The following is a 22,695-nucleotide window of genomic DNA, read 5'->3' on the forward strand; positions in this document are numbered from 1 at the left end:
GCACGTTGCCCAGATCACTGCTCCAGTCAGAGAACTAAAACCAAGATCCATGCCCACACAGGATGGCCCCATTCCACTAACTCCTACCAACCATTCTATTCCCCAGAAGCCAAAATTACTCCCCAAACGATGGCAGGAACTCCATAGGTGTGTTCATGGTGGACTGTCAAAATTTCCAAGGGTAGGAGACATTTTTTAGGGGCTCCCCTTTTAAACATTTTTATGTATGCTCATGTGAGTGCAGATGCCTATGGAGACCAGAAGAGAGTGTCACATCCCCTGGGGCTGCAGTTACAGGCCTTTGTAAGCCACCTGACATGGGTGCTGGGAACTGAGTTTGGGTCCTGTGGATAAGCAGGACATGCTCTTGACCGTGGAACCACCTCATGAGTCTTTTCTAAAGCAATACTGCCTATAAGAAATTTCTGCAACAGTAGAAATGTTCTATAGTTTTGGTATCAAGGAAGACTGCTGGTAGCTATGGGTGGTACTAATATTTGACTAAGTCTAGTTTGTCTGAAGAACTAAGTTTTAAATCCTGTAGTCATGAACTGCTTGTGACTACCGTACTGAGGAGTGTGGGCCTTAACCACTGGAAACACCTTTAGTCGTGTCACTAGGAATATAACTCTCTCTGTTCACCTGGCCTGCCTTAGCTTCCCACTGACTCAATGTTCCAAGTGCCTGAGTCATTGTGAACCAAACTGAGCACAAGGTAAAGGGCACATACTCACTGGTGGATCTGTGGTGTGAGTCTGTGGTGTGTTTGGGCTACGTTCCTCTTGTTAAACCCCATACCCAACATGGTGACATTCGGGTTTGTCTCCAGGGCATGGACCTTGGTGAGCACATCCCAGTTGGAGCAGAATTCCAACATGCTGAAGCCGACCCTTTCAAGGCTTCTGTGTGCGGCAGCATTCTGTCCTAAGACAGCTTGGGTTTACTGTTCAATTACTATATTCAATCCACTCAATTTAAAATATTAAGATTTTATCATAAACTGTACAGAGAAAAAGGTCATTTCACAGCCATGGAAATGCCCTGTCAGTCCTGGGTTTACTAATCAGCTCTAGCTCTGGTTTGCCAGACTATTCATGATTCTTGTGAATTTTAAGTCCAGAAACCATGAGTGGGAGCGTCGCTTATGTTTTCTCATTTTTTTATTTGTTTGATTTGAGTTTTAATTTTTTTTTTCCTGAGAGACAGACAGACACACACACATACACAGAGTGAGAGTGAGAGAGTGGAGAGAGTTGGGTGGTTAGGGAAATAGAAAGGATCAGGGAGGAGTTGGGGGAGGAAAACATGATTAAAACATGCCAAATGAAAAAAAATTAATAAAAAAAACAGAAAAAGAATCTAAACTAAACATTTTATTGAGGAAATAAATAAGATAAAATGGAAGTGGTAGGGAAAGAAGATGTGGGGGTTGGTGAGATGGCTCACTGGATAAGAGCACTTGTTCTGCAGAGAACCTGGGTTCAATTCCCAGCCTCTATAGGATGGCTCATAGCCAACCATAACTCAAGTTCCAGGGGATCTGATGTCCTCTTCTGATCTCCTCAGGCACCAGGCATGTAGGTGGCACACAGACACTCAGGCAGGCAAAAACACAAAACAAACAAAACAAAACACCAGGAACCCTACTCATATAAAACAACATAAATGAATATAATAAGGAATATAACATAATATATTGTATTGCAACAAATCTTGAATGCCATAAATTATTCACCAGGAAAAATGATACTAATTATATTGTGGTAGCACAATGTATTATCACATTGATTTAAACATTTCTATTACATTCACTTTGTGTGTGTGTGTGTGTGTGTGTGTGTGTGTGTGCATGTGTGTGTGTGTGTGTGCTGCTACATATGTATGTTGTCAGAGGGTAACCTGTTGGAGCTAGTTCTTTCTTTCCACCATGTAGGATCCGGGGATTGGATTAGGTCATTAGCCTTAGCAGAAAGCACTTTTATTCACTGAAGTGTCTTACTGGACTATACTGGATTTTTATTCAAACTTAAAAAAAAAAACACTGAGTTTATTTAAACATAATATTTTATGGTATCCATCTGCATGCATCAAAAAACAGAATTCCTAAATCTGCTACAGAGAGGATTTTTTTTTCCAGTTGTTTTCAACTCAGAGCCATCAACATCTGTGTTTTTGTACATAATGTCAATTTCTGTGCCACTGGGTGCATCAGGATGTGGAGTTTCTTGAACAATTTTCTGCTGGGATTTTTTTCTTAAACTGTTGATGTCTTTCTGCAAACTCTAAAGATGGTGTTTCCTTGCTGGTCTATGTGAATTTTTGTGAGTGGATCTGTGACACAGCAAAGCTAGTTTGCTAGCGGGGACCTTCCACCTGCCCTTTAAAGCCGCTTGTTACTGATTGATTTGCATAAGGAATAGAATCGTAGTCACTGCTGCAGTATCAAACACTTGCTTCAGTGCTGTCAATTTGCAGCAGTGCTGTTGAGTCTCTGTGTCCTTCTTTATAAACACAAGGGCTTTTTGTCTCAAAGCCAAGTCAGAGCCTGGTCTTTGGAAAGATATTTCACAGGACATTTAGATTCAGCAGTGTGGCCCCAAAGAATGACAAGCAACCAGACTGAAGTGGTGGAGCTGTAAACCCTCCATAGAACTTGGCACAAAACAATGATAACAAGGTCAACGGATTTGGGATCAGGAAGATGCGACTTGTTTTCCGGCATCAGAGGATGTCGGTGTGGGAGACCCGAACTTAAAACTGAGGAGCTACAGGTCTTTGGATTCCTGTGATGGCTCTTGATCAAACTTATCCATCTTGTTTAATATAGACAGAAAATCCCTCTGTTTTGAATTCTCTAAAACAAAGACGGCAATAGCTACTTCCTCTTGTTTCTGGAAGTAATGCTCTGTGACGTGAAATGATTGGCCAAGTTTCAGGGATAAAGTAGCCGAGTTTAGCCAAGAGAAATCAGGATAATCTGGGATCCTTCCTTCCCTCCTTTAAAAAGCTTCCCACTTTTCTCATCAAATGCCAGAGCTTTTCCGAAAGTAGTAGAAAGGTGCACAGTTCTTACTGTGTTACGCTCAGGGGGGCATGAATTGGTTGCTTTTCTCATTGTTGTGATGCTGGATCCAGGACAGGAAGTAACAAGGAAGGAAGGTTGAGGAAGGCGTGGTGAGAAGGGCTGGAGCTGTGGCGGCAGGAGCAGGACGCAGCTGCTTACACCGAGTCCACAGTCAGGAAGCAGAGACTGGCACTAGGCTCACCTTTTCTTCTTTTTATTATTCTCAAGACCGTACCCCGAGGGATAATGCTGCCCATACTCAGGGATGGTGCTTCCGTGTTCATGAATGATGCTACCTATACTCATGAATGATACTACCATAGTCAGGGATGGTGCTACTCGTATTTAGGGATGGTGCTCCCGTGTTCAGGGTGGGTTGTCTTTCCTCAGACAAGTCTCCCTAGACACTCCTTTCAGAGAAACCGTTAAGTGATTCCCCAGGTGGCCCCAAAATCCAGTCAAGTTGAAAGGAGTATCTAGGGCAAGAGTGAAGCTGAGCAGAATTAGTTGCATTTACAAGCCCACCAACCTGTCGCATGCTTCTTGCAGGTAAGTCAGACCAGCTTAGACCTAGTGTGAAGTCACCTATTTTCTATCCCTTGGCAGGTTCTGAGTATGGAAAGGTCACCCAGTCCATCTTCCCACGAGCCTTGGGGTCCGACAGGTAAGTTAGAAAGCATCCCCACTTCCAAGTCTGCAAAAGCTTTTTATTTTTTACTTATTTTTTCTTATCATTCACATGGCTTAGGTAAGTCTATCTCCTCCTCAGAGCCACCTGAGCACGAACCTTGTGCTATGATGTCACAGAGTGAACAAATAACACCAAAGGACTGAGGAAGCATTGGACATGTTGGTTGCCCTTTACCTTCGAGACAGAGTCTCATTCTCTAGCCTGCTCTAGCCTTGAATGTTTGGCAAGCCTCCTGCCTCAGCTTCCCAAAGGGTGAGGTGACAAGCATGAGCAATCACAGCCTGGTGTCTGTTGCCTCTTGCTGAGATTCATTTCTCACTCAGGTACAGTCTCCTCAAATTTTTGACTTGTTCTTCTCCTCTGCGGTAGGGTATTGTGTCCTCTCACCAAGAACAAAACCCCATTGCCCCTGGTCTCTTGGAAGGGTACCCTGGCCTTTCAACCCAGAGAGAGTGGCTTTATGAAAGTGAACACTACAGCAATGACCTTCATGGCTGGCCTCTTCCTAGAGGCCTTTGATAGCTACAGATGCTGGTTCCAGGAGGAGGGGGAGAGAATCAATGTCAGCTGCGTGATATCCTCACACCGAGAGATCAAAAACAAAAATGGAAATCCAGAGGCAGTTGGTCTCCCAAGAGCAAACAGCAGCTTCCCGTGCTTTCTGAGGCTCCTGGGCTGGACTTTCACTAGGGTTTATGCAGCTTTGATGATGGCCTGTGGTCAGCAGCTTCTTATGCCGGTCATCTTGCCCAGCCAAGACTTCGGGTACAGGCATTCCCAGCAGGCACAGCGGAGCTCAGTGGGACAGCTCCCTACATGCTCCCTACATGTTTGTTGCCACACAACTCCAGCAGGCTCTGCTCAGATGCAGGGGCCTTGAAAGCTCCACAGTGGGGGCCTGCTGATCAAGGAAGGGGGCAGCTAAAGGGAACAGAGGGGCTAGTGGCTCGGTGTCTTTCGAAAGAAAATGAAAGCAAGTTCTCAAAAAAAAAAATTAAAAATAGAACCATGATGATTCACCTTTGTCACTACTGGGTAAATAACTGAAGATTCTAAGTCAGAGACCACAGAGGTATTTGCCCAGGCACATTTATTCTGCCGTATCCGCAATAGCTAGAAAATGGAACCAGCCTGGATGCCTATCAAGAGAGGAATGAAGAAAGGAAATAAATTTATTCAGCTGTAAAGAAAAATAAAATTGGGCCAAGGAGATGGCTCCGTGGGTAAAAGTGCTTGTCACATGAGCCAGGCTAACTGAGGTTGGATCCCTGGAACTCACAGAGAAAGCTGGATGCAGCTGTCATGTCAGTGCTCCTGCTGCCAGGTGGGAGTCAGAGACAGGACCATTTCCCAGCGCTACCAGACCAGCTAGCCTGAAGTATACAGTGAAGCAGCAGGAAGAACAGGAGAGATAGTGCCTCAAAACAAGGTAGGTGTAGGAGTGTAAGAATTGGCTCCTGAAAGCTGTCCTCTGATGAATGTAATTGTACACACACACACACACACACCCCATAAAACAAACAAACAAACAAACAAAAACCCAAAAAAACAGAGAGAGGGATTTGAGGGCAGGAAGAGGACCAGCAAGTAGGGAAGGATGAGGAGGACAACAGGAAGGGGCAAAGTGCAATGAGACTATGATGTTAAAGATGCTTGTATTTAGGCCCTGTTTGGTCTTTCTGCTTTCTGACTGCCATGAAGTGGGTAACTTTCTGAGCCATACACTCCTACAGCCATGATATTCCGCCTTATGTCAGGCCCACAATAACGGCGAGAGCTGACCACGGATTGATAGGTCCCAAACCATGAGCCAGACTAGGCCTTTCCTCTATTTAAGATGATTTCCCAGGTGGTTTGTCACAGTTATGAAATACCAACAAACATGTTTTGCTCAGTGCCCCTGCGCTGAGCAGAACATGCAGGAACTAGCTGGCCTTGAAGAAAGCTCACCGCACCCTCACAGAGGTTAATTCTACCTGTTTTCTTGGTTCGATCTAGAGTCACCTAAGGAGACTGCTAAGGCACTGAAAAGTAATGGAGTCCCTCCTCACCTCAGCGTTACCATGCAACACCAAGTAACTGGCTATCCCGAAAAGCCAGCCCCTTAAATCATTATTGATGATCTCATACTGCTCCTGAGAGTTAGGGATCTAGGAACGGTGAGCCAGTGCCAGGCTGTAATCACTTCAGGGCTTGACTCAGGCTGGAAAATCTGCTTCCAAGCTGGCTCCCCTGCCTGTTGGTCTGCCTCAGTCCCTCACCAGCTGGTGGCTGCACGCTTCTGTACCTCATCATGATGGTGACTCCATAGCATGCCCTAGTGCCCTCATGCCTTGGCATCTGGCTTGCCACATATCGTATAATGTGAATATATATATATATATATATATATATATATATATATATATATGTGAATAAGAGAGAGAGCGAGAGCTATCCAGATAAAAGCCGTAGTCCTTTATAATCTACCTCAGCGGTGAGTCCAGCACTTCTGCCATTTGTGTTTTGGTACAGAGAGCAACCCTAGTGTAAAAAGGTTGACGTCACATAACTGTGGAGACATAAGGCTATTTATGAGCCATAGAGGATGCCACACCCCAGTGGGCTATTTCCTACATGTTCTGAGTGGTGGATAGAGGACAGATTACTGTTGGCCGTGAGGCTGGAAGCCTAGCCAGTTTCCCTGCTCGTTCATCCCTGCAGGATCCATATTTCTCCATTTCCCAAAGAGCCACGGCAGGGAACTGCACAGGTCTGAGAAAACAGTGTTCATGTCTATTTGCTTGGACTACCTGCAATCTGACATTTTCTACTATCCTGTTAATTATACAATCTGGAGTAAGTTATTCAACTGCCCTGTTTCTTAGGTCTATTTTTTTTTCAAGTTAAGTAGAACTATAGTATACTTCCTCAGGATTACTGTACAATTTTAGCAAGATTAGTGCATATAAAATGAGTAGCCCAGTATGAGTGCTTCCATAAATTATAGCTATTATGATCATTGTGGACTTAATACTGTGTTTTAGGACTCAGAACGGACAGAAAAGGGATTGTGGGCAGTAGTAAAACTGTAAACAATCAAATTCTTTCTTGTCCTAGGTGAGTTTTTTCCCCCCATCCAGCTTACCGCGATAAATACTTGAGAAAAACAGCCTAAAGCTGAGAGTTTTGCTGACTGTTTCAGAGAGCTGAGTTTATGACAGCTTCTGTGGTGAAGTAGAGTGTCTTCCCTTCAGAGCTGCTGTGGTTTTGGGTGTGAAATGCCCTCCACCAGGACGTGTGTCTGGACACTTGGCTCACAGCTGCGCTGCTGAACTGGAAGGCTGTGAAATCTTTTAGAAGACGGAGCCTCATGAGAGGAAACGGGCAGCTAGGGGACAGGCTTGAGGTTTTATAACCTGGCCCACATCCTGTCCAGTCTGCCCACTGTTTCTGATTAAGCACAACTTGTGAGCAGATGTCTCACATCTTGTTTCTATGCCTTGGTGGGCTGTGTGCCTTCTTAAGCTGTAAGCCAAAATGAACTCCTCATTTTTTTAAGTTGCTTCTTCCTGGGCGTTTTGTCATAGCAGTGAGAGAAATGGCCATCGGGAAGCAGAGAGAAGAGGTGTGGTGATGCTTATCTGGGTTTTTACTGCCCCTGTAATCTCATCCAGCCCTCTAACTTATGGGGATGACGCTGTGAGCATTCAGCATGGTTCTTCCTTCTCAATCAATTCTCTCTAAAACCCTGACATGTGTACACCCAGAAGTGTACCTCACCCATCTCCTAGATGCCTCTAACTCAAGTCAAGGGAACAGTTTGAACTAATGGTCAGGTTCCCCTAAAGTCCCCATGTTCTGGAAGGCCTCATCATATCTTCTAGGTAACCATTATTCCCACGGTGTACTCTTCCCATCTCCTTCCATACACACAACATCCATATGCTTTCTGTGCTCTTTCCTGGTTCATTTTTGTTCAACTTGACAGGAGATAAGGTCATGAAGGAGTCTAAATTGAGGTAATTCCTTCACTAGAATTACCTGTAGACAAGTCTGTGGGACATCTTCTTGATGAAAGAATGGTATAGATGGGGCCAGCCACGAGGGCCAGTGACATGCCTGGACAGGTGGACCTGAGCTGTATAAGAAATGCATGGAGGTAAACCCAGTAAGCCGTGTTCTGCCTCTGCTTCAGCTTTTGCTTCTGCCCTGACTTCCGTCAGTGATAGAATGTGATCTGGGAGTTGTAAGTTGAAGCAAATCCTTTCCTTCTCAGATTGCTTTTGGTCATGGTGCTTTATCACAGCAGTAGAAACCCTAATTAAGACATCAAAAGCAAGATAGCCTGCCCCATTGTGGACCAATCCGTGGGTCTGATGTTGTGAGAGTCTGGTGTCTTAATGCACAAAAAAAAAAAAAAAAAAAAAAAAAAAAAAAAAAAAAAAAAAAAAAAAAAACTCCAATTAGGGTCTTTCAACTCAGTAACACGAATTTTAAAGGAAAGAAAAAAAAACTTTAAAGTTAATGAAGTTAATAAAAATTTGAATTGACAAAGTAAAACTTCCTAATTGGGTTCATTATTTTTTAATATCCCTTTGTTGCCTTTGGAATGGTCAAATCTGCCAAAGTCCAACTAGGTCAGCCCAAATGTTTTTAGTTGTCCTCTCTGAGTTGGCATCAGTGTAATACCTCATCATTCAGAACCCCTAGGAATGTCCTGGGTGCTGCTGGTTTGGGCTCCTTGGTAGTTTGGGTGGTTTTCTAAACCAGATGGTAACAAACACTGGCCTGGACAATTTTATCTTTTCTATTGGCACACTTCAAACTTGAAAGTGAAAGTGGGATGACCATAGACAAAGAAGAGAACCTGGTCTCCCGGTTTGATGTGAAGAAAGAAAGGGCTAGAAGTGTATAGCTCACTATGGGCCACTTGCTTGGTGTCCTGAAGGCACAAGAGTCAAAAGCAAATGCATCTCAGACATCAGTGGTCAAAAACAGCTCATCTTATTTTCTCTCTGAATATCCTCCATTGGGAAGAGTTGGAGGAAGATTTTTGCTGCCGTGAGAAAGCATCCCATTCCGCCAGACTATTGTTGAGGCTCTGTCAACATTTCAGGGCCAGCAACCACTCAGTCACTTCTTGGTAGCCTGTGAGAACAGAGAACCCGAGATCTACAATACCTGATGTATATAGATCAAAGCAGTGCCTGCTGGCAAGAGCTCTGGCATCTTGTCATCCTCCCAGTACCTCACAACTCCATGGAGAAAACAGCAACTGCCTCTCAGAGCCAGGAGGCACAGGAGACATGGCTCAGGCAATTAATGGCCAAAAGATTCAACCCACAGCCCAAGAAACTCTGAAAAATACACAGAATTCTTTCCTAACCATTTGTCTGCATTACTTTTCCTTCTCCTAGCTACAGTCCCTGCTGCCTGACACAGAAGTTCATAACGATGGTGGAAAATTGCCATGCTCAGCACACTTCTTCAAACAAATAATGAAATTCCAGTAAAGACTGCTCTAGTTTGCAGTAACAATAATGAAGACAATAACATTTTGTATACCTAAAGTGCTTCTCCTCCCAATCTATTATTTAATATGTGAACTTTACACATTTTGGGTATGCCTATAGGAGAACAGGCACACTGTATATTAAAAACATAAAATACCTCCATGAATCACTGGTGGATGTTTAATTTTCAAACTGTATTCCTCTCTACTAGTTAAAAACTGTAATTCCATATATCACATTTGCTTCTAATCAATCTTATCAATTTCTTCCATTAGCATTTTACCCGAAAAAAATTTCTATTAATACCTTGCATGTAACTAAGGAGCCATGAACCTCTTTCTCTGAGGGTGCAATTTCCTACCAAGAAAGCTAAAACATGAAAGATCTGGAGGCTTAAAGGAGGAAGAAAAGAATACTTTGTCATTAAGGATTGGGCCTGATTTCTCTACTCAATTTCTCTGAGGTCAGAAGCTCATGGCTAGGGCACACTAGCCAGGGTTTATTGGAAATAGTAGAAATAGAAAATCCTGTGGTGCTAAGGTTCCTTCAGCAGCAATGACTCAGGGACATACAAAGGAGATATGTTTGATTTGGGCTCTGCCCTTGAACTGTGCCATCTTAATCGCTTTCCAGCTCTCCTTGACACCAAATGTTCCCCTCGTAAGATATCATAGCCTTGGCCAAGAGATTCCCCAGTTCCTTGAAGGGAAAGATTGCTTCTGTGCAAAGTAGAGCTCCTGCTTTATTAAGAAGGCATGCGAAAGGGTTACCAGGTCTCCTACAGTGACTGAGAGCTGCCATTTGATTGGTTGTACCTCTGTCATACTGGGTTCACTGGAAGGCTTTGATTCCTTCTATGAAGGTCAAGAGGGCAGCTGATGAGAGAAGGGCTTTCATGGAGGAGACCCAGTTCAGGAAGTATTCACTGAAGCAGATGTCCTGTAGCACGAAGTCATGAAGCAGACATTTCCACATAATGTGCTTACAAGCCATGCTGAGCTGTGGGAGTGGACCCACCTGGAAAGAGCATCATGAGGCTACCTGTCACCATGGAGACTTCAAAGGAAAATTCCTGGTGATAGGTTGTTGAATTCTTGGTTAGTGTGGTCGAGGCTTTGGGTTTGTTTCTTAGCACTGCAAAAAAATTTTTTTATTAAGAAACTAAAGAGTTTTTTTTTTTTAATGGAATTCTGAAATGGCAGTAAGATATACAAAGAGAAACAGAGGTCTAGAAAACCTGACCACAACTGTGAATTAGTGCAGGGATAAGCATAGATATCTAAGTACCTATGAGGTAGGACTTGAGAGTCCTTTCGGTGTATGATGAAAATGATGTATCTAATTCATATGATAGATCAATTTTACACCAATGGAAAAGATAGAGCAAGGGTGGCGCTGGTGGAAAGATGACTGTGCTTTCTGGAGACATAAGTCAGGGGGGTTTCCTTAGTTAGCTGCTGCATGGAAGGCAAGAAGAAAAATCTTTAGTCTGGTTCTCCATAAGTGATGCTTGGCCCTCAATATTGATAGCCACAGTGTTGGACACCATCTTGGACCTGACATAAAAGGAGCCATCCAGACCTTCTGCATGAGAAGTGCCCAGGCTGGAGTACACTGATCTGCCTGCAAGCTCTGTGAGTGATCCCAATGGGCCTTTGAGTCAGAGAATCACAGGTGTAGACTATGTGCCAGGGCGTTGTCTCAGAGTCCTGGTAAGTCCTGGTAAGACGCTGCCCTTTGCTGAGCTAGGGACTGTTCCAAGAGGAGCGTTTGGGTGTTGCAGGAGGCCAAGAATTTAAGAAAGAGAGAAAACCAAAATGATGCAAGCAATAAAACAAAAAGGAAACTGAAGGGCACAGTGTCAGAAGAAAAAGAGGCTCACAGGGGCCTGGCCCTAGCAGTTGGCTCAGGGAAGGTTTTAAATGCTGACTTGCTCTTTCTAGGGTAATGGTAAGAGGGATACTTCAGTCCAACAAAATGTTTTTGGATCACTGAAACCTTGAGGTTTTCTCAGCTACTTCCCTGTGTCTTTTGATTTCTTTCTTTCTTTCTTTCTTTCTTTTTTTTTTTGCACTTGACATCAACATTGAACAGAGACAACCTGAAAAGATTTGAATTCTTCCCACCCTGGCTTGGCTAGGAAGAATAGTAGAAACACAGGAGCCCAGATTCACACATTCCAGGGTCTGTGTCCTTTTCATGTCCTGAATATGATTAGCATTTTCCTCAGGTAGGAGAATGGAGGCACTTTGGAGCTCATACCAAGACATGACCAAGAGACCAGAAAAATCACCTCAAATATAAGACTCCCAGTTATTCACCCCCGAGATTGTCTGTCATCGTGCCTGGAACATATTCCCAATGTTGCACTGGTGTGTTCTTAGGTAGGTGTGCGGAGACCTTGGGGCATAATGAAGACCGGGGGGCAAGGACAAAAGGTAGAGTTTGCGGTGGTTAAATGCGAATAATCTCTACAGGTTCTTGTGTTTGAGCACTTTGTCCCCAGTTGGTGGAACTGTTTGGGAAGGATTGGGGGTGTGGCCTTGTTGAAGATGTGTCCCTGGGGCCAGGATTGAGGTTTCAAGTGCTATTTCTTCCCCGGGTGCTCTCTGCCTCCTGTAGGGCTTCAAGATGCTGTTCCATCTGCCTCCCGTCTGGTACCTCTACACCTCAATCATGGACTCTAACCTTCTGAAGCTATAGACTTCAAACAATTTCTTCTACAAGCTGCCCTGGTCATGGTGTCTTGTCACAACCGAAAATCAACTGAGACATGCTATTTCAGATATTTGAAATGCTTCCATGGACAGAGTGAGCAAAAAGAGTGTGGGGAAGTACAGCAGGTGGTGGAAATTCTCCTGTGGAAAATTCTACCTGGATCCCCTGCTAGGAAGAAAAGGTAAAATAGCCCTGCCATTTCTATGAAATGTAGTTGCTTGCCAGGATGTTCACATCTAGGTCAGAAGATTTAGTGCTCCAAGATGGCCACTTGTGTGGGAATGATGGATGGATGGGAGCTTTTTCCTAATATGGTTGTCTGAAGACAAAAGCAGCTCAGGGTAGAGCCCCACTGTAAGGGCTGGTGTAAATCCATCATTGCTTAGGTGTGCTCTCTGACTGGCTTTCTAGCAGGGAGAATGGGGCATGCTGATGAAGCAACATTCCATGCCAGCACTTTCAAGCCCTTGGCTTCACAGTGCCACACACCAACCAACTGTTCCGTTCTCGGTTCCAAGTCGCTGTGTAAGGGAAGATCACTGCCAGACTGATTTCCTAAAGTAGGTCCCACGTCAGTCTTCTGCTATCAATCTGCAATGGTTCCCTCTTGCCTATACAATTGAAATACCAACTTTCCAACTTGGCCCAGGTAGCTGGGATCCTCGACACTTGTGCCTATCTCTCCCCTGAAGCCATAATGGGCATGTATGACACCTGGGAAGAAAAGCCCATTCTCTCATTAGCATCCATTGACAATTCAGCAGTGGATACATTTGACAGATGGATGGGAAAGAGGCTCCTGTGGACAGAGGATGAACATTTTTAAATTAAACCTTCGCCATGCGTCTGGGTTGTTTTATGATAGGAATTTCGATCTGGCACACATTAATGGATAGAAGGGAGTGGGTGGTGTGGGACCCCAATGAGATCAGTGAGCAGACCCTATACAATGATTCAGTGCCTCGAAAAGCACAGCTGGGCCTTGGAAAGGGCCCACTGTCCCCTGAAGCAAGTCAGGCACAGCCCAGCTCCTTGTAGGAAGATGGGCTAAAAGGTCTCTGTTGGGTGATGCTTCTGTGGAATGATGAGGGGCCTACAATCCTATCAACTTCAACCCCAGTTTTGCTTGCTTGGCTGGATTCCAGGGGCTCCCACCACAAACAGGCTTCAAGGTTGTTTTTCTTTCTTTTTCTTTTTTTTTCTTTTTCTTAAATAATAAATTGATAATGCCAAGAAATTGTCAAATGTTTTCTTGGGAATCATCAAACACGAATGCACAGCCTCCTGTTCCTTGGGGGAAGAGCAGCTGAAAGCCAGCACTCCGAGCAGCATCGTGTGTTCTGCTTTTCCACTCCTGGCAGAGTGCTTTGTGATCTTGGCAGAGTCACTCCGGCTGCCTGTGCTTCAGTGTCACCATGTGTTAACTGGAGGTGAATAATGACAGTCTCTGCCTCACAAGGTTCCTATAAAAAGTGAGGTAATGTGTGCAAATTGCTTAGCATGCTGCCATGGACCTTGCATAAGGCCTACATCAGGGCTGCTGATGCTCCAGTTGAGTAGCAGGGGAAGCTTGCTTCTGAAGCCAGACACTCTGGGATGATACCTCAGGTTGGCCTTGTGACCTTCAGCAATGAATTGACTTTTGTTCTTTGCTTCTGACCCTTCAAGTTCAAAGTGGAGACAAATAGAAATCCTTTTCCTGAGGACTGAAATGGAGTTAGCATGTCCACTCTGTTAGCACCATAATACATTGACTCTCAGTTACTAGCTATTATTTAATTACTTTAGTCCTCTTTCTACCTCTAATGCGTTCCTCTGCCATACTCCAACCCAAGAAGGTCTTTCAATATTGATAGTATTTTAGAAATAGTTAGGAACCCGCAAATCTTCTTTCCTGAAAGTTAACTCTGTTTCATAGCATGCCAGTGGTTTGCAGGTTTAGCATCATAAACCCCTGATGCTTATGTCCCGGTGATGGTCCTCTGCCTCAGCTCTACTGCTCTGGGTCTCCAGCATGGGTGTGTGTTTTCAAAAGCTCTGTAATGGTTAATCTTGACTGTCCACTTGATGGGATTTAGAATTACCATGGAAACGCACTATATGAAAGGAAGGCCTATTATGGGTTGTAGCTATAGCTTGAAAAGAAAGAATAAAATGATGTGACTCTCTTGCAGCCACCTGATGCTACTGCCACCATGCCTTCCCCGACGGGTCGGCTGACTGCTCCCTTGAACTGTGAGTCAAAATAAGCTGTTCCTTCCTTAAGTCACTTCTGTCAGATAGTTGGTCACAGCGACAAAGATGGCGATGAATAAATTGAGGCTATCACTCTCATCTTAGTGATGAGTATTGTAGAGAGAGAACCAGTGGACCAGGGAGACCAAAGAATGCTGAGAGTTGGCAGAATAACCTTCCCAGGGGAGGTTATCCAGAAGGTCAGTCCTGAAAGCATGCAGACAAGTAACACTGTAATGACTGAGCAGGTTGTATTTAGGAACATATATATATCTACATATATAGATATAGATATATAAATATAGATAGGTATATATGTGTGTGTATATATATATATATTTGTAACAACAGTGAAAAAAGAGGCTATGAATTTAAAAGAGAAAGAAAGGGGTTTAAAGGGAGGAAAGGGAAGGGGAATAATATAATTATCTTATACTCTCAAAAGTAAAAGAAATTTGAAAAAAAACAACAACAAAGAAAAACAAATTGGAAGCTGGAAACATCGCTCGGAGGTTTAAAGCACTTGATGCTCTCACAGCGGACCCGAGTTCATTCCCCAGAATCCACAGGTAGGCTCCCAACTGTCTGTTACTTCAGCGTTTTTCCAGTTTCCACAGACACCCCACGCATGTGGAGCGCACGTATATGCAGCCAAAATACTCACACACACATAATAAAGATAAACATCTTTCAAAATGTTAGGAAAAAAGAAGAGACCGTGAGGAGAGAGTGGACACGCTAGACAGCACATACGAATCCTCCCAGAGTCCTCCTCCTGCTGAGGAAGTGGTGATCAGGGAGCATTGGTAAACACTCCAGACTGATTCTGGAAGAAGCTTGTATTTATGGAACTCTTAAAATCATTCTGAAGTGTGCTTGGCTTCAACTCAGCTGCCTGTCCTGTGGCTCACGAGGGAGCCTGGCTCAGGTGTTCTAAGGTTGGGGAACAATGAGTACCATTTGGGAGATATTAGGCACTAGGCCTTCAGCTATGATCTTTAAGAACTGCTTGTGTCACAGGGGACAGGGAGGAGAGCTGCTGGAGCAGAGACATTCAGCCTGTCTTTATCTGGAGGCAGCGTCCACAGCCACGGTGGCAGGCTCTCCGCTTCCAGCTAAGGACTTTGGAAGCTTTCAGCAAGCTGTGGGGAATGTACCGAGATCTGGTGCAGGGGAGCAACAGCAACTGCAGAATTTTAAGAGGATTGATGATGGTGTGTAGGATGGACTGCACCAGGGAGACGAAGAAGGCGGGGGCTGGCATTAGGAGGCAGCAAGGACAGGGGCTGGGAGACGAGCCTGTGGACAAGGCGCTTGCTGCACTAGCATAAAAGACCTGAGCTCTACCCGCAAGAATCCGCAGAAAAAGGCCAGGTATGGTGCTGTGTGTTTCTAATCCACAGACAAGGGGTGCTCATTGGTTAGCTAGCCTAGCCTAATTGGCAAGGCCTAGGTCACAGTGAGACCTCAAAACCAAAGCTCCTGAGGAATGACACCTACTTTTGACTTCTGCACTGGGTTCACACACGTGCCCACCCCCTATGTACAAAGAATGCAAACTGTTTCAATCTGGGTAAGGGCACTTAGGAGTAAAGGGAGGCTGTTGAAGGATAGAGAGCCAGGTGTAGTCTATCAGGAACAAAGCTCACAGCTGGAGAGATATTAGCCAATGCCCTCAATGATGAAGCCCAAACCTATTAGTTTATCTTTCATCCATCCAAGTTTATTTCTGTCAGTTATGGGCACCAGAGTTACCATGAGCAGTGACCGGGCAGGAAGGATTATACAGTGTTCAGTCACTAGAGATGATGAATGTGGAACATACATTAGTGTTATGTCCTATACGGATCATCAGTATAAACTGAAATGATCCTGAACGATGCCTGCCTGAATGGTAGCCATCGGCCGCCTTGCAGAACACACAGTATTTAGGCTGAGAGCTGAAGAAAAGAAAGAACTGCCTTGTGCTGAGTCCTGGAAAATCACCACAGGCAGTAGCACAGCAAGAGCAAAGGTGGCCATTAGCTTAAACACACACACACACACACACCCCATAATTTTAAAATAAAACAAATCCTTAAAAAGTGAGACGTTTAGGCTGGAGAAACAGCACAGTGGCAGAGCATCTGCGGGCTTCTGGGGTAAGAGCAAGGCCTAGGTCCCTATCACTAAAGAAAGGTTTGTTCTAGATACAGCTGGGAGCGAAAGCAGTGTGTACACAGAGCACCAGTTTCACAGGGAGGCTTGACAGTGTGTGTGCGGGGGGAGAGGAGCTGGGATTGATTGCTTTTTTTTATCCAATTTTTTATTGTGGCATAATAAATGTAATATAAAATTTACCATCTTAAAAGTACATTTCAGTGACAAAACATACACTCACAACAGTCAACCCATTCCCATAGCTGCATCCACTTTGTAACACTGACCCTCTGCGTGCATCAGAAACAGCTCCTGGTTTCCCCTCCGACCCTTAAGCATATCTAATAACACCCCTGCCTTTCCGCTTTCTGTCCCTTGACTTTTTGGCCACTCTAGGAGTCTCAAATAAGCAGATCTTACAGTGTTCCTCTTTTTGTGACTGGCTTATTTCTCTTAGCTTAATGCCTTCCAGGTACACCTATGTTGTAGCATGTTGTGAAATCCCCATCCTTTAAAAGTTGAATAATTTTGCTCTGTGAGCACATGCCACTTACGCCTGACCATTAAGCAACTGTCAAGCAGGTAAGTGTTCTTGACTTGAACTGTCATGAAGAATGAGGCTATAACCAAGAATACAAACAGTGCTTTCAGACTGTGCTTTCTGTCATCATGGTAATGTACACACATTAGTTCGGTGTTGACTATTTTTGATGCAGTGTAGCAATATTTTCCACAATGGCAGTAGGATGTTCCATTTCCAATAACAGTGCACAAAGGTTCCAACATCTGTCTTCATCAATACTTCTTATTCTCTGGCAGCCATCTTGATGGGCCTGAGGTAGGAACTGTTTCCCCAGTGATGAGTAATGTTTGACATCTTTTTACATGCTCTTTGATCACTTGTAAATTTTCTTTAGATAAATATCTATTCAAGGCTTTGCAGCAGTTTTGAATTTTGCCACTGTTGCTGCTGCTGCATCTAAGAGTTCCCTGTGTATTCTGAGCATTGGTCTCCTATTAGATTTGTGATTTTCAAATGCTTTCTCCCATTCTTTGTGCCATCTTTTAACTCATCAATACAACTTATATTTTCCCTGTGATGACTTTATTCAGTGCATTCTTATTTTTAATTTAATTTTTATTAAAAATAAAGTTATTTTCATACAACATATCCTGATCACAGTTCCTCTTCCCTCATCTCCTCCCAGATCTTCCTCTCCTCCCCACCCTTCTAACTCCACACATTCTTTGCCTCTCTCCTGAGAAAACAAACAGGCCAATAAACAAACAAGGATAAAACAAAAATGAACAAAATAACAATTAAAAAACAAGAAAGATCACAAGAAATGCATTCACAAATACACACACACAACAAAACTTATGAAAACTCAAAACCAGAAACCATAATATACAAGAAAACGGACAGTGAGGTTTGAAAAATGGCCAAATGAAGCAATATCGAAAAAATAAAATAAAAGCACTTGTGTTCCTTTGGTATTGGTTATCCCCTGCTGTGTATGGAATTTGTGATTAAGTGTAGTTTGTACAATCAGTGAGACTCCATTGGAGAGACTAGTTCTTCCTTTGCAAGCAGTTATGAAATGGCCATAGTTTCTTGCTTGGGTATGGGAGCTCATGCCTACTTCCCCTCTCAGTGCTGGACCCTGTGTAGTTTGGACCTTTGCAGCCCCGCACATGCTGCCGGTCTCTGTGAGTTCATATGTGCCTCAGTCCTGTCGGGCCTGGGTGCTTTCTTGGGTCCTCCATTCACTTTCGCTCTCACAACCGTTCCAAGTTCTCTTCTGCAGAGCTCCCTGAGCCCTGTGGGAAGGGGTTTGGTAGAGTTATTCCATTTAGGACTGAGTGTTGCAAGGTCTCAAAGTGTTTTTAAAAGAGCAATTTCAGGTTCGCAGTAAGAGTAAGGGATAAAGAATTTCCCATACACCCTCTGTTCCCACAAATGCATGTCCTCTTTAAGCACTGTCTTGATGCATTCGAACATTTTTTTTTTATGGAGCTTAATTTGTTTATTTTTCATTTTGATACCCATGTCTTTATCTTCTAGAAGCCACTATCAAATTCTATGTTATGAGCTTTACACACACACATGCACACACACACACACACACACACACACACACACACACACACACATACACACACGCCCACACACCAGCTCATTACCTTCTAGTCTCTAAACTTTCTGATGAGAATCTGGTTATAAACTTATGAAGAGTCGTTTGTATGTGACACATCGCTTTTCTATTGCTTCTCTCAATGCTTTCTCTTTGCTTTTGTCTTTTAGCACTCACTATGACCCTCCCAAAGTTTACTATATCTGGAGTTCATTAAGTTTCTTAGATGTTTATACTCATACATTTTTTTTCCAGCGTGGGACACTTTCAGCTACTTTTCAAGTATTCTCTCTGTCACTGGAGCCCTCACTTCTTCACCTCTATCTCACCCAATGTGTGTGTGCAAACTAGTCCATTCAGTGGTACCCCATAGTTCTTGATGGCCTTCAAGTATCTTCAAATGTTTCTTTCTGCTCCTCTCAAAAAAATGTACATCTTCCCATCTTTAAGCTCACTGACACACTAAACGCAACTTTTATGTTTCCCTAGTGGATTCTATGGGTTTTCTTGTGGTGTCCTAACTGTTCTGACTCCTGTGATCCTTCCACCCCTTCTTCTGCAGGATACACCTTGTTCTGTCTAATGTTTGGCTGTGGATCTATGCATCTGTTTCCATCAGTTGCTAGATAGAGCATCTCTGATGGTGATTATGCCAGGCTCCTGTCTACAAGTACAGAATTTCCTTTTCTCCCTCCCTTTCTTTTGCAGGTGTGTTTGGGTGAATCCTAGGTCTCTGTGCCATCCGACCTCTGGTTTGTGGTCCTCTAGGCAGTGTCAGGAATGGGCTTTCTCTCATGTCATAGGTCTCAAGCTGGACCGGCCATTGGTTGACCACTCCCACAATTTCTATGCCATCTTTACCCCATCACATCTTGTAGGAAGGACAAACTGAAGTTGTAAGGTTTTGTGGCTGGGTTGAGATCCCAGTCCCTCCACTGGAAATTGGACTGGTTATAGAAGATGATTCAGGCTCTGTAGTCTCCCATTTTCCAGAGTCTTAGCTAGAGTCACACTCATCTATTCCTAGGCATTTTTTTTTCCTACCTTACTCCCAAATTGCTCCCCCACCCCCAGTTCCAGGTGTGTCTCCTAGTACTCTCTCCCCTCATGCCCCCATTCCTCCTGTTTCCATCTCCATCTGCCCCCAGTCCACCAGCAATATCTATTCTATTTCCCTTCCCAGGGAGATGCATGCCTCCCCGCTTAAGCCCTGGTTGTTACCTAGCCTCTCTGGCTCTATGGATTATAGAATGATTATTCTTTACAGCTAATATCCACTTATAAGTAAGTACTTTCAATTCTTGTCTTCCTGGGTTTGGGTAACAGCTGAGTAATACTCCATAGTGTAAATGTATCCCATTTTCTTTATCCATTCTTCTTTTGAAGGACATTGTTGGTATAATGTTCTTTTGGAATGTATACAGTTTATCCTTGTTCATTCAAATGCTGATTTCTCTACCTACTATCTGGTTTCAATCCAGACATTGCACTATGATGTTTATTCTAAGCATCACCTGTCTCAAGTTTGTATAAACAGGCCACCATTTGTTTCCTGTATTGTCAATAAAACAACCATCCACAATGCTGAGCAATGGAGAGAATAGGGTGGGACATCCTGGTCTGAAAGGGAGGAGGAGAAGGCGAGTGGGAGGAGTAGGAAAACAGGGATCAGTGGGAGAGATCATGAAGAGAGATGAACCAGACCTAAGATATGAGTAAAAGCAAGTATAATGGGTGAAATCTTAATGGTAGGAAACTATGCAGGTTTGGAATTTTAGAATGGAATAACTATTGCCCAGCATTGTGCTCTAGGTTAATTAAATAAAACCTAGTCTCTGTGTGGTGATTTGGGTATACAGCTGGTTTAGGAATAACCAGTGGTTAACTAAAAGATAAATCAATAATAAATTTATTTATTTATTATCCACAACAGGACATCTAGTTTGTTTCCAGTTTCTGGCTATTACAAATCAGGGGGCTCACTGAGACTGAACTGACAATCAGCGAGCCTCCATGGGTCTAACCTAAACCCTCTGCTTATGTTATAGTTGTGTAGCTTGGTGACTTTGTGGTCTCCTAACGGTGTGAGTTGGGCTGTTTCTGACACTCTTGCCTGCTTTTGGAACCCTTTTCCTCCTGCTGGGTTAAAATGAGGCGAGGAGCCCAGGCTTATTGAAAGTTGATATGCCATGCTTGGTTGCTATTCCTGGGAAACAGAGGATCTTGGGGAGAGGTGGGCAGAGACTGGGAAGACAGAAGGGAGATGTAATACATGAGAAAATAAATTAATTAAAAAGTGTTAAAAATTGATACGCTCAGGATGCGAGGCTAAGCACTGCACTCAGGGTCAGCCGCTTTGGACCCAGAGAAGAGCATGTCTGATTGCATGCGGGTTGATGCCCCAGGTCCCGCCTCTGAGAAAAAGGTATTGGACGGGTCTGATGCTCTTTGGGTGGATGACACCTAAATGAACATCTGTACAAAGTCCCAATTTATTTCTAATATCAGAGATCAGACCTCTACTCTTGCCTGATGCGTCTAAAACAAAAGGGGGAACTGTAGAGAGCTGCGGAATGCTGTGCCTTAAAGATGGAGCTGGTTTCCGCCTTCCACCTTCCCGATGGTGAGTGCTCTCTGTCATGAACAATTCCACATTTGGCTAAGGCTGAGGATCTGGCTTGCTTCCATGTATGTGGACCTATCTGCATTGCCCACGTGGCACGCCTGGGTTGGCTACCCAGAGGCTATTTAAGCTGTGGGCTGGCTTTCCCCAGGGTCCGAGGATTGTTCAATGTTCATGAATAAACTGCATTGAAAAATAAAATAAAATAAAATAAAAAAAAAAAAGAAATGAGCAACTGGAAAAAAAAGTGTTAAAAATTAGAATATTAATGCATGTAACTTAACATAACCTGATATGTAAATTAATAATATGTGATAGAAAAATTTCTCTAGTGAATTTATTTAAGTTAATTGGTTTTTTTAAGTTGAATAATTTATTTACTTATTTGTCTATCTCATTGTCGGTATTTTCATCCTACTGTGAATCATTTTCTTTGCTGCCTCTGATTTCTTTTTGTTCTCCCAACATATTTGATACAGCTGTTTTAATGTTATCTAGTATATCTGCAATCAGAGTTTTGGGTTTTGGGGGATGGTTTTGTTGACTCATTTTTGCACTTTTTCCTTTTGGGCCATATTTTCCAGTATATTTGGTTGCCTTGCGATTTTGCTTTTAGTTGTTAAATATCTAATAATGCACAAGCTCTAGAAACCAGTTTTCTCTCTCCCGGGGGTTCCTGGGTTTTATTGTCTTGTTATTATAGGCTGCCTCTACAAGGACCAGTGTGAGGTGTGAACCACTAAAGTCTTCCTGCCTGATCCTTGCTTCTCCTTGGTCATGAGTGGTCACATTCTGACCTCCCACTCCATTCCATATACCTGAGCTCTCAAATGCCTTAGTCTTTAATGGCTGGGCTTGGGCCATAAAATGGGGGGAAAGAACGAATGAGGGAGGAGGGGGAAAGGAGCCAATGTCAGCTTCTTCAATATCCAGAAAGCTACATCAGCCTACGGTGAAAGACTTGCAGCAACGAAAATGGTTCCAGAAAAAAAAAAAAAAAGCCACAGATCACTCTGAAGAACGGAGTAAATAAAAATATATATGGATGTTTTGCCTACATTCATGTCTGTGCAGCATGTGTGTGCCTGGTGCCCAGCCAGGTCAGAAGAAAGCATCAGACTCTTGGTACTGGAGTTAGGGGAGGTGATAAGCTGCTCTGTGTACTGAAAATTGAACCCAAGTCCTATGCAAGAGAAGTCAGCGTTCCTCAGCTCTGAGCCACCTCTTCAGGACAGAGCAGGAGTGAATTTTGCTCACTCTTTTTCCCTGCAACGGTGCACAGGCTACTTCTGGAAAATGTACGTAGCTGCTTATCTTGGGGTGAAAACAGGTTGGCGGGTAGTTTCTACTTCATTAATTTTTTAAATTTAATTAAAACAGAGGAGAGTCAGCAGCAATGAACTATGCTAAGCCTTTCCCTGAAAGTTGTGCCCAGAGATGACACCTTCCGAAACAGTTTTATGGGGAAAATTCTGCAAGTGTGACTGTTGTGTAGGTCGTAAGCAGTGTCTTGCTGGGGTGGTTCTTAGTCATTTTCCAAATCAAGTATGATGCTGGGTCATTAGTTAGCTGAAGAAACAGGCACAGAAAATGAG

The sequence above is a fragment of the Meriones unguiculatus genome, chromosome 5, assembly GCF_030254825.1.
Source record: "Meriones unguiculatus strain TT.TT164.6M chromosome 5, Bangor_MerUng_6.1, whole genome shotgun sequence".
In the NCBI taxonomy this organism is placed as follows: domain Eukaryota; kingdom Metazoa; phylum Chordata; class Mammalia; order Rodentia; family Muridae; genus Meriones; species Meriones unguiculatus.